At 47.9% G+C, this 17,200-nt stretch overlaps 1 protein-coding gene across 1 annotated transcript in view; it reads right to left on the minus strand.

Moving 5' to 3' along the window:
- The window catches only part of LOC138582486 (peripherin-like), an 84,819-nt gene that overhangs the window by 57,553 nt on the left and 10,066 nt on the right, over positions 1-17,200 (minus strand). The window lies entirely within an intron of this gene.

Raw genomic sequence — 17,200 nt, forward strand, 5'->3', positions numbered from 1 at the left:
TCACCAGGAGATGCCATATAACACACCCATCACCAGGAGATGCCATATAACACACCCACCACCAGGAGATGCCATATAACACACCCATCACCAGATGCCATATAACACACCCACCACCAGATGCCATAAAACACACCCATCACCAGGAGATGCCATATAACACACCCATCACCAGGAGATGTCATATAACACACCCACCACCAGGAGATGCCATATAACACACCCACCACCAGGAGATGCCATATAACACACCCACCACCAGATGCCATATAACACACCCATCACCAGGAGATGCCATATAACACACCCACCACCAGGAGATGCCATATAACACACACACCACCAGGAGATCCCATATAACACACCCACCACCAGATGCCATATAACACACCCACCACCAGGAGATGCCATATAACACACCCACCACCAGATGCCATATAACACACCCACCAGAAGATGCCATATAACACCCCCATCACCAGGAGATGCCATATAACACACCCACCACCAGATGCCATATAACACACCCACCACCAGATGCCATAAAACACACCCATCACCAGGAGATGCCATATAACACACCCATCACCAGGAGATGTCATATAACACACCCACCACCAGGAGATGCCATATAACACACCCACCACCAGGAGATGCCATATAACACACCCACCACCAGATGCCATATAACACACCCATCACCAGGAGATGCCATATAACACACCCACCACCAGGAGATGCCATATAACACACACACCACCAGGAGATCCCATATAACACACCCACCACCAGATGCCATATAACACACCCACCACCAGGAGATGCCATATAACACACCCACCACCAGATGCCATATAACACACCCACCAGAAGATGCCATATAACACCCCCATCACCAGGAGATGCCATATAACACACCCACCACCAGATGCCATATAACACACCCACCACCAGATGCCATATAACACACCCATCACCAGGAGATGCCATATAACACACCCACCACCAGATGCCATATAACACACCCATCACCAGGAGATGCCATGTAACACACTCATCACCAGGAGATGCCATATAACACACCCATCACCAGATGCCATATAAAACACCCATCACCAGGAGATGCCATATAACACGCCCACCACCAGGAGATGCCATATAACACACCCATCACCAGATGCCATATAACACACCCATCACCAGGAGATGTCGTATAACACACACATCACCAGATGTCATGTAACACACCCATCACCAGGAGATGCCATATAACACACTCATCACCAGGAGATGCCATATAACACACCCATCCCCAAGAGATGCCATATAACACACCCATCACCAGGAGATGCCATATAACACACCCACCACCAGATGTCATATAACACACCCATCACCAGGAGATGCCATATAACACACCCACCACCAGGAGATGCCATATAACACACCCATCACCAGATGCCATATAACACACCCATCACCAGGAGATGTCGTATAACACACCCATCACCAGATGTCATGTAACACACCCATCACCAGGAGATGCCATATAACACACTCATCACCAGGAGATGCCATATAACACACCCATCACCAGATGCCATATAACACACCCATCACCAGATGCCATATAACACACCCATCACCAGATGCCATATAAAACACCCATCACCAGGAGATGCCATATAACACACCCATCCCCAGGAGATGCCATATAACATACCCATCACCATGAGATGCCATATAACACACCCACCACCAGATGTCATATAACACACGCATCACCAGGAGATGCCATATAACACACCCATCACCAGATGCCATATAACACACCCATCACCAGATGTCATATAACACAACCACCACCAGGTGATGTCATATAACACACCCTTCACCAGATGTCATATAACACACCCTTCACCAGATGTCATATAACACACCCACCACCAGATGTCATATAACACACCCACCACCAGATGTCATATAACACACCCATCACCAGATGTCATATAACACACCCATCGCCAGATGTCATATAACACACCCATCACCAGATGCCATATAACACACCCACCACCAGATGTCATATAACACACCCATCACCAGATGTCATATAACACACCCATCGCCAGATGTCATATAACACACCCATCACCAGATGCCATATAACACACCCATCACCAGGAGATGTCATATAACACACCCACCACCAGGAGATGCCATATAACACACCCATCACCAGATGCCATATAACACACCCATCACCAGATGCCATATAACACACCCATCACCAGGAGATGCCATATAACACACCCACCACCAGATGTCATATCACATACCCACCACCAGATGTCATATAACACACCCATCACCAGGAGATGCCATATAACACCCATCACCAGGAGATGCCATATAACACACCCATCTCCAGATGCCATATAACACACCCATCACCAGATGCCATATAACACACCCATCACCAGATGCCATATAACACACCCATCACGAGGAGATGCCATATAACACACCCATTACCAGGAGATGCCATATAACACACCCACCACCAGATGCCATATAACACACCCACCACCAGATGTCATATCACACACCCATCACCAGGAGATGCCATATAACACACCCATCACCAGGAGATGCCATATAACACACCCACCACCAGATGCCATATAACACACCCATCACCAGATGCCATATAACACACCCATCACCAGGAGATGCCATATAACACACCCACCACCAGATGCCATATAACACACCCACCACCAGATGCCATATAACACACCCATCACCAGGAGATGCCATATAACACACCCACCACCAGGAGATGCCATATAACACACCCACCACCAGATGCCATATAACACACCCATCACCAGGAGATGCCATATAACACACCCATCACCAGAAGATGCCATATAACACACCCATCACCAGGAGATGTCGTATAACACACCCATCACCAGATGTCATGTAACACACCCATCACCAGGAGATGCCATATAACACACCTATCACCAGATGCCATATAACACACCCATCACCAGATGCCATATAACACACCCATCCCCAGATGCCATATAAAACACCCATCACCAGGAGATGCCATATAACACACCCATCACCAGGAGATGCCATATAACACACCCACCACCAGATGTGATATAACTCACCCATCACCAGGAGATGCCATATAACACACCCACCACCAGATGCCATAAAACGCACCCACCACCAGATGCCATATAACACACCCATAACCAGGAGATGCCATATAACACACCCACCACCAGGAGATGCCATATAACACACCCATCACCACCAGATGCCATATAACACGCCCATCACCACTAGATGCCATATAACACACCCATCACCAGGAGATGCCATATAACACACCCATCACCAGAAGATGCCATATAACACACCCATCACCAGATGCCATATAAAACACCCATCACCAGGAGATGCCATATAACACACCCATCCCCAGGAGACGCCATATAACACACTCATCACCAGGAGATGCCATATAACACACCCATCACCAGGAGATGCCATATAACACACCCATCACCAGATGCTATATAACACACCCATCACCAGGAGATGCCAAAATACACACCCACCACCAGATGCCATATAACGCACCCACCACCAGATGCCATATAACACACCCATAACCAGGAGATGCCATATAACACACCCACCACCAGGAGATCCCATATAACACACCCACCACCAGGAGATGCCATATAACACACCCATCACCAGAAAATGCCATATAACACACCCAACACCAGGAGATGTCGTATAACACACCCATCACCAGATGCCATATAACACACCCATCACCAGGAGATGCCATATAACACACCCATCACCAGGAGATGTCATATAACACACCCATCACCAGGAGATGTCATATAACACACCCATCACCAGATGCCATATAACACACCCATCACCAGATGTCATATAACACACCCACCACCAGATGTCATATAACACACCCATCGCCAGATGTCATAACACACCCATCACCAGATGCCATATAACACACCCATCACCACGAGATGTCATATAACACACCCACCACCAGGAGATGCCATATAACACACCCATCACCACCAGATGCCATATAACACGCCCATCACCACTAGATGCCATATAACACACCCATCACCAGGAGATGCCATATAACACACCCATCACCAGAAGATGCCATATAACACACCCATCACCAGATGCCATATAAAACACCCATCACCAGGAGATGCCATATAACACACCCATCCCCAGGAGACGCCATATAACACACTCATCACCAGGAGATGCCATATAACACACCCATCACCAGGAGATGCCATATAACACACCCATCACCAGATGCCATATAACACACCCATCACCAGGAGATGCCAAAATACACACCCACCACCAGATGCCATATAACGCACCCACCACCAGATGCCATATAACACACCCATCACCAGGAGATGCCATATAACACACCCATCACCAGGAGATGCCATATAACACACCCATCACCAGGAGATGCCATATAACACACCCATCACCAGAAAATGCCATATAACACACCCAACACCAGGAGATGTCGTATAACACACCCATCACCAGATGCCATATAACACACCCATCACCAGGAGATGCCATATAACACACCCATCACCAGGAGATGTCATATAACACACCCATCACCAGGAGATGTCATATAACACACCCATCACCAGATGCCATATAACACACCCATCACCAGATGTCATATAACACACCCACCACCAGATGTCATATAACACACCCATCGCCAGATGTCATAACACACCCATCACCAGATGCCATATAACACACCCATCACCACGAGATGTCATATAACACACCCACCACCAGGAGATGCCATATAACACACCCATCACTAGATGCCATATAACACACCCATTACCAGGTGATGCCATATAACACACCCACCACCAGATGTCATATCACATACCCACCACCAGATGTCATATTACACACCCATCACCAGATGCCATATAACACACCCATCACCAGGAGATGCCATATAACACACCCATCACCAGGAGATGCCATATAACACACCCACCACCAGATGCCATATAACACACCCATCACCAGATGCCATATAACACACCCATCACCAGGAGATGCCATATAACACACCCACCACCAGATGCCATATAACACACCCACCACCAGATGCCATATAACACACCCATCACCAGGAGATGCCATATAACACACCCAACACCAGATGTCATATAACACACCCATCACCAGGAGATGCCATATAACACACCCAACACCAGATGCCATATAACACACCCATCACCAGGAGATGCCATATAACACACCCACCACCGGATGCCATATAACACACCCACCACCAGGAGATGCCATATAACACACCCAACACCAGATGCCATATAACACACCCATCACCAGATGCCATATAACACACCCATCACCAGGAGATGCCATATAACACACCCACCACCAGATGCCATATAACACACCCACCACCAGATGCCATATAACACACCCATCACCAGGAGATGCCATATAACACACCCAACACCAGATGTCATATAACACACCCATCACCAGGAGATGCCATATAACACACCCAACACCAGATGCCATATAACACACCCATCACCAGGAGATGCCATATAACACACCCACCACCGGATGCCATATAACACACCCACCACCAGGAGATGCCATATAACACACCCAACACCAGATGCCATATAACACACCCATCACCAGATGCCATATAACACACCCATCACCAGGAGATGCCATATAACACACCCACCACCAGATGCCATATAACACACCCACCACCAGATGCCATATAACACACCCACCACCAGGAGATGCCATATAACACACCCATCACTAGATGCCATATAACACACCCATTACCAGGTGATGCCATATAACACACCCACCACCAGATGTCATATCACATACCCACCACCAGATGTCATATTACACACCCATCACCAGATGCCATATAACACACCCATCACCAGGAGATGCCATATAACACACCCATCACCAGGAGATGCCATATAACACACCCACCACCAGATGCCATATAACACACCCATCACCAGATGCCATATAACACACCCATCACCAGGAGATGCCATATAACACACCCACCACCAGATGCCATATAACACACCCACCACCAGATGCCATATAACACACCCATCACCAGGAGATGCCATATAACACACCCATCACCAGGAGATGCCATATAACACACCCAACACCAGATGTCATATAACACACCCATCACCAGGAGATGCCATATAACACACCCAACACCAGATGCCATATAACACACCCATCACCAGGAGATGCCATATAACACACCCACCACCGGATGCCATATAACACACCCACCACCAGGAGATGCCATATAACACACCCAACACCAGATGCCATATAACACACCCATCACCAGATGCCATATAACACACCCATCACCAGGAGATGCCATATAACACACCCACCACCAGATGCCATATAACACACCCACCACCAGATGCCATATAACACACCCATCACCAGGAGATGCCATATAACACACCCAACACCAGATGTCATATAACACACCCATCACCAGATGTCATATAACACACCCACCACCAGATGCCATAACACACCCATCACCAGGAGATGCCATATAACACACCCACCACCGAGAGATGCCATATAACACACCCACCACCAGGAGATGCCATATAACACACCCACCACCAGGAGATGCCATATAACACACCCACCACCAGATGCCATATAACACACCCATCACCAGATGCCATATAACACACCCATCACCAGGAGATGCCATATAACACACCCAACACCAGATGTCATATAACACACCCATCACCAGGAGATGCCATATAACACACCCAACACCAGATGCCATATAACACACCCATCACCAGGAGATGCCATATAACACACCCACCACCGGATGCCATATAACACACCCACCACCAGGAGATGCCATATAACACACCCAACACCAGATGCCATATAACACACCCATCACCAGATGCCATATAACACACCCATCACCAGGAGATGCCATATAACACACCCACCACCAGATGCCATATAACACACCCACCACCAGATGCCATATAACACACCCATCACCAGGAGATGCCATATAACACACCCAACACCAGATGTCATATAACACACCCATCACCAGGAGATGCCATATAACACACCCAACACCAGATGCCATATAACACACCCATCACCAGGAGATGCCATATAACACACCCACCACCGGATGCCATATAACACACCCACCACCAGGAGATGCCATATAACACACCCAACACCAGATGCCATATAACACACCCATCACCAGATGCCATATAACACACCCATCACCAGGAGATGCCATATAACACACCCACCACCAGATGCCATATAACACACCCACCACCAGATGCCATATAACACACCCACCACCAGGAGATGCCATATAACACACCCATCACTAGATGCCATATAACACACCCATTACCAGGTGATGCCATATAACACACCCACCACCAGATGTCATATCACATACCCACCACCAGATGTCATATTACACACCCATCACCAGATGCCATATAACACACCCATCACCAGGAGATGCCATATAACACACCCATCACCAGGAGATGCCATATAACACACCCACCACCAGATGCCATATAACACACCCATCACCAGATGCCATATAACACACCCATCACCAGGAGATGCCATATAACACACCCACCACCAGATGCCATATAACACACCCACCACCAGATGCCATATAACACACCCATCACCAGGAGATGCCATATAACACACCCAACACCAGATGTCATATAACACACCCATCACCAGGAGATGCCATATAACACACCCAACACCAGATGCCATATAACACACCCATCACCAGGAGATGCCATATAACACACCCACCACCGGATGCCATATAACACACCCACCACCAGGAGATGCCATATAACACACCCAACACCAGATGCCATATAACACACCCATCACCAGATGCCATATAACACACCCATCACCAGGAGATGCCATATAACACACCCACCACCAGATGCCATATAACACACCCACCACCAGATGCCATATAACACACCCATCACCAGGAGATGCCATATAACACACCCAACACCAGATGTCATATAACACACCCATCACCAGATGTCATATAACACACCCACCACCAGATGCCATAACACACCCATCACCAGGAGATGCCATATAACACACCCACCACCGAGAGATGCCATATAACACACCCACCACCAGGAGATGCCATATAACACACCCACCACCAGGAGATGCCATATAACACACCCACCACCAGATGCCATATAACACACCCATCACCAGATGCCATATAACACACCCATCACCAGGAGATGCCATATAACACACCCAACACCAGATGTCATATAACACACCCATCACCAGATGTCATATAACACACCCACCACCAGATGCCATAACACACCCATCACCAGGAGATGCCATATAACACACCCACCACCGAGAGATGCCATATAACACACCCACCACCAGGAGATGCCATATAACACACCCACCACCAGGAGATGCCATATAACACACCCACCACCAGATGCCATATAACACACCCATCACCAGATGCCATATAACACACCCATCACCAGGAGATGCCATATAACACACCCTCCACCAGATGTCATATCACACACCCATCACCAGGAGATGCCATTTAACACACCCAACACCAGATGTCATATAACACACCCATCACCAGGAGATGCCATTTAACACACCCAACACCAGATGTCATATAACACACCCATCACCAGGAGATGCTGAATGCTATCTAATGCACCCATCTCCAAAAGATGTTCTTGGCCGTGTAATACACAATCATGTGACACACCCATATCCAATGGTTACTCATGATTAGCTATCACACATTTCCATAAGAGATACCAAGCCTCTTCTAAGCCACCCATCTGTGAAACATGTTCTTCCTTCGCTAACACACCTCCTATAGAATGTCACTTGCAGAACAGACTCCTATCCAAGCATGCCACCTATCACACCCAGTTCTAAGTGATGCCACCTGCGTACAAAGGATTCCTTTTCCCACTGCTATTGCTATGTTGCGCCCAATCTTATTTCTTACCAACATCTGATGGGGCCAGTTTCTTTCATTCACTGCTGTTTCTATTAATGACTCTATGCTAGTTTTACTTTAACCAGATATTGTTTCTACTTTTGTATTGTCCTGCTCAGGTGACAGAGAAACTCTCAACCTAATATGATTTTTGCCGCCCCCCGAACCCCTAAATTTATCTGAGGTTTTAAATCCCTGAGAACTGTCAAACTCGAACAGAGCCAATGCATTGGGACAACCTAAAGCTCAGTTGCTTGTTAACACTTTATCAGACTTCAGCTTCAGCCAATGGGTCAAAGGCCAGACACTTTATACTACTAACCACATGTTCGACTCTATCGGAACCCCGCAATTCTATCCGTCGGCTGATCATGCTGGAATCCCCTTTACCAAGTCAATCCTCCTTAAATGAGGCACCTCACCAGCTTTACAATTACAAAATGGACGCCTTGGTACCCGACCGGCGGAGCTAAAAGAAATGCAATGATCTCTCCGTCAGATTGAATGTAGTTGGAGGAGGAACTATGCAGAGACAATGTATGCATTTTTGCCTCTGCCATGAGACAATTCAATGGATGGCTCTGGCCCTCTGTTTCCAAGCTTGCATGATGAGGTTACTGGAAAGCAACTCTGCGAGTTGGTGCTATCCCGGCGCCCCCAGGTTCTACCCACCATGACCCTTCCCTACAGACATCTTAAACGAGGCGCGCTGCTTGGACGCGGCCGCTCTCTGGGCTATGAATTCATCTTTAGCACTGAAGTTGCCCTTCATACGTTCAAGTCAGCTGCAGTCACTTCACTCTTAAAAATACCTCATTAGATGGGAACAATGTGGCCAACTTGCACCCCATTTCCCGGCGTCCACATCCAGCCAAGTTGATGGCGTCTCTTGTTACATCTCAGCTCGAGACTTTTTGGGAGACTTTTCTCCTCCTCAATGATTTCCAGATTGGGCGTGGTGTCTGTAATGGGTGACCTAAGAACAGTGTTCCAAGTGTACGAAACGAAGTAGTGAAACTATATTCCCTGCTGGCCTACCTCCGCTGCCCACCTACCTCATCTAAACCCCCAAACAAACACACCTGCTGTTTAGGGGAACGTTCAGTGCAGCGCACTCAAGTGCCAGTTTCAACTTCTTCCTACACTTATTTTGAAACAAAGCCATTCGGGAATGGTTTCTTTTTAAATTAAAAGAATAGGAACAGTCAAACTTAATTAAAAAAAGTAGAGGGGCACGGCTCCCAACGGTTCCTGCCCACTTCAACCACGGCCTACCTTAGAAGGTTTGTGGGTGCCAGGACAGGATCCTCTTACCCTTGGATTGACCACCCCATACTTTTGGGGAATTATTCAGACTTGGCATCAGGGACACAGCATTGGCATAGCTTCAGTACGCTCTATCTGATCGAGTTCAAAATGCGGCCATTTTGCCTTTGACTGCGTGTCCATAAATTGTGGGGTGCCTCAGGGATCCTATCTCATCCCTTATGGTTTTTAAACCTTATTTGAGATCTTTGCGTGACCGGATTCATTCACATGGCCTCAAATTCTACATGTATGTTGAAGATCGCCAGACTGCACTCTGACTGGATGGCCACGTGGCACCACACTTGGCCGTTATAGGGGCTGCACGAAGAAGGTGGAACACACAATGAAGCAGAATGGCTTGAAGTTCAATGCACTATTCAAGGACTATTGTGTGGTACTTCCAGTTCGACCCTCTTTAGATTAATACTTGTAATGCCGGTATGCTTAACCATGGCCCACCCTCTTTTCGTGTCCTCCCACCTGTGGTTGCACAGGCGTGTAATGTAGGGGTGTTGTTTAACTCTGGATTGACGCTTGAACAACAAATGATCCAGGTCTCTCACTCCTGCTTTTCCATCTAGGAAATATTGATCGTCTTTGCAATCCTGCCGCTATCCTGATGGTAAATCGACCAGGATACTGGCAAATGCTATTACCGTTTCTGGCACTCGGTCTGGCGGCATTACCGCCGAATTATGAGGGCCAGAGTGACAGTGTAAATCCCCATTCATGGACTCCCATAGAACTCTATGGGGGTTGTTGCTGTGATTACTGACACCGGCAATACCGGTGGCAGTAATAACAGCGTTTTTTGCCAGTCAGGCACCTCAGCTGCTCCACCGGCAAACCTATAGTCGGCCGGTCTGGTAAAGTGCGGGTATATGTTAATACAGGCACTTTAATAACAGACCGGCCGACTTATAATGAGGCCCATTGTGCCTATAGCTGGATTTTGTGAATGCTTTTATTTCCAGCTACTTGTATTTTTGCAATTCTGTTTACCTAAGTCTAGCAGCATCTAACATGCATAAAATGCATGCTTTTCAAAATGCAGCCACTGAACTTATGTTAAGGGTGGGAGGCAGAGATAAATTCTTTTCCCGATTTTGCATTCCTTTTGCGGCCTGCCCTGCCTGTAAAGCAAAGAATGACGTTTCAGGGACTTTGGGCCCGATTCAGAGCTCTGGAAATGTGTTGTTCCGAGCAGGAACACCACTTTTCTTAAACACACCATATTCTGACAAAGAAAGACTGTGGTGTAGGGACAGGAAAGCCTCTACTTTTGCATGTGCTTGATTTACGCCAGGCAGCAGCCCCGGTGACTATCAGGAATGCAAGGCAGGGACTGGGGGTATACTCCTAGCAGAGCCCTGCTTTTGCACCTCCACACCAGGATTTCAAATATGGCTCCTGTGTGGCGCAGTTACATCTACTGCACACTTCCCCCTTCATAATTGCAGCATTTCCCAGACTGCAGCATCACTTTTCTAATTTACTCAAAGCTCAAGGAAACTAAAAAAGTGGCCGTCTTTGAAGAAGTGCTTGCACGGGAACTGCTGCACACGCTGGCACCACAAAGACAGATGTGATCAGCTTTTACAGCTGGAAAGCACATCTCCCCGCCAGTATACCCACCCACCTCAGGATGGTGGTGCTGGAAACTGGAGGGCAGAATATCGGCCTTCTACACTGCTCTTATCCCCGAGCTCAGAATCAGGCCCTGTGTCTGGGGAACCAGGCTTTGCACACGCTTGCACCGAATCATCCCCAGAATCAGTTTGCATCCTATGCCCCTAGGAGGCCTTTCAGAACTCTTTCTAGAAGCCAGATTTCAGTGTCTACATTTCGATATGCGTCACGGGGATTCATGTCAGTTTCAGCAACAACCTCCAAAACTCTGGAATTCTTTAGCCATGTGGCTTTCTCTCATCTTTGATCATGTATCTTTTTGGAGGGAACCGAAAACTGTCCAATACCCACCTTAGTACATGCGCCAATCAGCACACTTGTCCACGGGGGCTCGGGTCAATGGCTCACACACATTGGGGGGGCGGGGAGGGGTAGGCTCAACGACTCCAACACCAAGATACCCCACTTGGTGGACGTTGCACTCTTGAAATGTCATTCCATTCCATACCAAACTTGTGACTCCATCCCTGGACAAAGGTCATGATGTGACGTCTGCACCTGAGCCCGCCCTCAGTCTCCAATTGGCACTTCTTACTCGTGGGTTTGGCCCCTTCCAGTCTCATAGCGTCACCTCGCTCCAGAGCCATCGCCAGGCTCATATCATGGCCCCTTCTTCCTGGTCTCCCACCTAGTCTCATACTGGGACCGCTTACTTGTACCACCCTCTAGCCTTACACCTGAGCCCCATTCCAGTCTTATGTTCACACCTGTGATCCCTCCAAACACATGCTGCATCCTCTGCTGTTTTTTAAACATATTTACAGTATCATTCTGATGTCCGCAGAGAAATCACAGGAGAGAGTGTGAGCGATGGTCTGTCCATGCGGCCAGGCCGGTTCCACCGATTCTGATACATCTCCGTACACAACGCGAGATGGAGAGCCTAAGGGCTTCATTGTGAGTATGCTGGTCTGGGAAAAGGTACAGGTAACAATGTGTACCGGCACCTTTTCCGGACTAGCATACTCCGAGTCTGCCAGTAGGGGCAGTGAACTACTGGCAGGACTGACCTGCCGCTAGTTCAGGCCCCTACTGGCAGATAAATCACTGAAGCACCGGCACCGTTAAGAAGGGTGCTGGTGCTTCAGTGGTTCCCATCCCATGGAGTCATCTGGGACGAAGTTACGGTTACTCCGCCGCCCATAATATCCCAGTAATCCCGGGATATCGGACGGTGAAAGCGGTAAGCCAAAGTTGCCGGTGACTTACCAGCAACCTCGTGATTACACCCTTAGTCTCTAAAGGGGACCAGTGTCTGGTGTTAGTACATGCAGCTAATAAGTACAGAAAATAGACAATTTATTGCCCATGCATGCTTGCATTGTGGACTTTCAATCCCCAATTGATTCTGTAAAGCATAATATACTGTGGCATAAGCTGGCACTCCTCATGTCATTGAGGGCCCTTCCTAAGAACATCTTGACCAAAGTACGAAATCCGAAAGAAGGGTGACGTATGCATGGGTCCGCAGCAGATAGAGCAGTAGAACTGCGGGTTCATTTTAGCGCCTCTTTGGTTCAACCTCTTTGTTATCAACTTAACGAAGGTTTATGCTCTGGCAAATCCTTTTCCCTACAATGATTCCACACTTCAGTCCAGGCGTTGATGCTGGACAACCATTTGGCATGGCTTGATTTGATACATAGGTCTGGAAAGGACCCTAAATTAGGTAATGTCCCCACATGGAAACCAAATACTTAGAAATGAATATGAAAAAGACCGCGATTCGGATCTTTGGCACACACGGTAGCAACGTTCCACGGCTGCGGGGTATTATTTCCCCAATATCTAACTGCCAACACAACTCTACAATCCCCCTTCCCTCCTTTCCTCCTCATCCTCTGCTCGAACCCTCAGCGTTCTTTTCAAATCTTCACTTTCCTTCTTCTCCCACAACTCCTACTTGTCACTTTCACCTATATAACATTTGTCGGAATCGTCCTTTTCTATCCTTCCATGCCACAACCATTCTGATCACATGTACTCTTCTTTACCGCCTCGACTACTGTTCTGCACTTCCCATGGGTCATCCTTCGTCGCATCTCACCCCCCTTTGTTCGGTCTATAACGCTGCTATTCATTTTCTATTCTCTCTAATCCGACGTTCTTCTATCACCCCATCCCTCATGAGCATCTCCCGTCTTCCCTTTAATTTTCCGCCTTTGCTTCCATTTTCATTCAATTGTTTTCAAGTGATGGTCTAGCCCCTCTCTATCCTGCTGCTCTTGTTTTGACCTATACTCCCTACCGGTCTCTTTGGTCCCAACATCTCTATCTTCTAAAACCCCCAACCCCCAAAGACTTCTTGTGGCTCTTCTCCTTTCTGTTCATTGCCTCTCCTTACCCCCAAACAGTGGAACTCCCTTCCACCTTACATATGCTCTTCCAATTCTCTACATATCTTTCACTCCCGGCTGAAAGCTCTCATCCTAACCTTTATCCGAGTTCAGTTATTGCTTTTGTAACCCTTACGACTTTGTATGTACCATATTATCTAACCTGATTGTGCAGTGCTTTGGTGAAAGCCCTTTAAAAATCTTAATAAAACAAAAAATGTCAAGTAAGTGAAGTTCAAGCCAAGCTTTGAAAAGATTCATGTTGGGCTGGCTTTGGTAGTTATAGACAGTGGGGTCCAGTGGAGTGGGGCAAGTATGAAGAACGAGCCGGAGGGAGAGCAAGCACAGGGACGGTATTGGACAGTGAAGGCAATGGTGAGTAAACGTAGATGCAATCACACAGCTACTGAGGAGCAGGACCATTCATAGCTTTGTAGACTAGGAGAAGGAACTTGGAAAAGGGAATGGTTGTGCATGTAAAGCCAACCAGCATGTGGTTGGTAGGTAGAAGTGGGGCAGGATCTGGGTAGGTTGTAGAGAGTGCGGGTAGAGAAGTTGAGGACTTTACCTAGAGGGAGGAAGGAGTAGATAGGCCAAGGAGTAGACTTGAATGGTAGTCACGTTTGCTGAGCACGAGAGTGGATATTGGAGTTTTTGAAGAGTGGTTAGTAAGAAAAAAAAAAACACATTTTCTGAATATTGAGGCGGTTAATACCAGCAGCAGAGGCGTGGTAGTGATGAATTGTTGCAGACGTAGGATGCTATCAAAGAGGACCCCAAAATTTCGAGGCTGGGGTGACAGAGCAAGAAGCTAGACTGTAAACAATACTTCTCCTACTGCTATAGGATTGGCATCCCAGGTGGCCATTTCTGAACCAAATTCCTCTACCAATAACTCGCATGTCTTATGGGAAAACTGGGATCGCTGTACTTAGACCACGTTATAGAATCATGGACTTAGCAAACTGATCTCAAGAATGGCTGTCTTTGACTGACATGTATTAAAGAGCCACTGAGCCTTCACACACTTTTCGATTTGAAATACTCATTGCCTCAACATTAAAGATATGAAGTCTTTAGTATTTATCACACCTATATTGACGAAAGTGAAGAAGTGAGTTATATTCAAAACACCCTTTCTTAGCCTGAAATGGAAAAAAAGAGAATATTTCAATGATTAAGTGTTCCTTGGGTGATAAGGTGAGAACACATCAGTGGTGAACTGATATTTCATCATTCAAGCTAAATCTTTTTGCGGAATTGCCCCGGTCCCACCGGCCCCTCACGCGTCGCTGCAGAGAGCGGCTTTCTGCTGCATGTTGCTTAACGGCTTTCTGCATCCCTCCCACAGCCCCCGCTGGCCTCCCTTCCCGCCAGAAGCGGGTTGCTGGCTCCGCCGCTGCTGCCGGCGCAGGAAGACGACGCACTCCTCGTGCAATCCCAAAGAGTGGATGATGCACCAATGAGAAGGAAAGGGTTGGGGGCGATCAAGGTTGCACTGGGATGTAATTCCAGGCCGCGGCACCAATGAAAATGGGTCTCACAAACAGAAACGGCAAGCTGTTACTTTTTGTGACCGTGCTTGCGGACTACCAAGGGGAAGTTATGAGGAACATGTGCTGCAAATAGTGCACTTTAAAGCCTATTTGATTGTTAAACTGGTCAAAACTACCAGTTGCAAAGTGCAGTAACTCGTGATACTGCCCGCTTTAGCCCCCTATAACTCTGCCCATCCTGGCTGTTGGGTTGGCTGTTCGGACATTGTCCTATCAGCCAATCCAAACCCGGTGGGGCTATCAGAATCCCCCCTGTGAGCCCTCCGGGTGGGGGTCCCATGCAGACTTCTGTTGACTGGTCAGTATGTGGGCATGCGGAGGGAAGCCTAGATTGGAAAGGGCGGGAGCAGGGAAAAGGCACGCAAGTAACTAGAGCACCACTCGCACCCATCAGGATGTGGGCACTAGTCCCGGTTCTTCTCCTCGTCCAGCCTCCAGTCTCCAATCGTCCCTGGCTGGCAGTGTCTTTCGATGCCTGGATTCCCCTGCGTTTGTTTCCTTCAAAAACAGATTCCATTGTTTAGCCACTTACATACCGCCACAAAAAAAGTATGCTCCTGAATAGCTGCGAATTTAAAAACACAAACATCTTTCTATCTGCTCTCTTAAATCTGACATGACCCCCATGCACTTTGACCTGCACTGTTCTGTCTTCATAGCAAGACAAACACCGAACACTGCCAGCAGGAGCCGAGGTCTCCACATAGCGCCGAGGCCAGGCCGCGAGGCCATTGGCAGGGTTCTGCCTCACCCCGCCACACAGGCCACAGAGAGGCGAGTCTGGGCAGTGGGCTCCCTCAGGAGTTGGTGGGAGGAGGTTGTGGCAGCAGCACGTGCCCCGGATGTTCTGGACTCTGCCAGAGGATGACTCAGCTCCGTGGCTCCCAAGAGGTGAGGGGCGGGCGCCATCTTTAATTCATAGCCCATCTGAGAGCGAGTCCATTTAAAGAACCCAGGGAGTGAGCGAGAGACAAAGCGGCAATATGCGCGGATTTCCTTTCAGCCACAAAACCCCAGAAAAAACAATGCCGCTC

This window comes from Ambystoma mexicanum, chromosome 3q, assembly GCF_040938575.1.
Source record: "Ambystoma mexicanum isolate Mex_15411 chromosome 3q, UKY_AmexF1_1, whole genome shotgun sequence".
Classification (NCBI taxonomy): Eukaryota; Metazoa; Chordata; class Amphibia; order Caudata; family Ambystomatidae; genus Ambystoma; species Ambystoma mexicanum.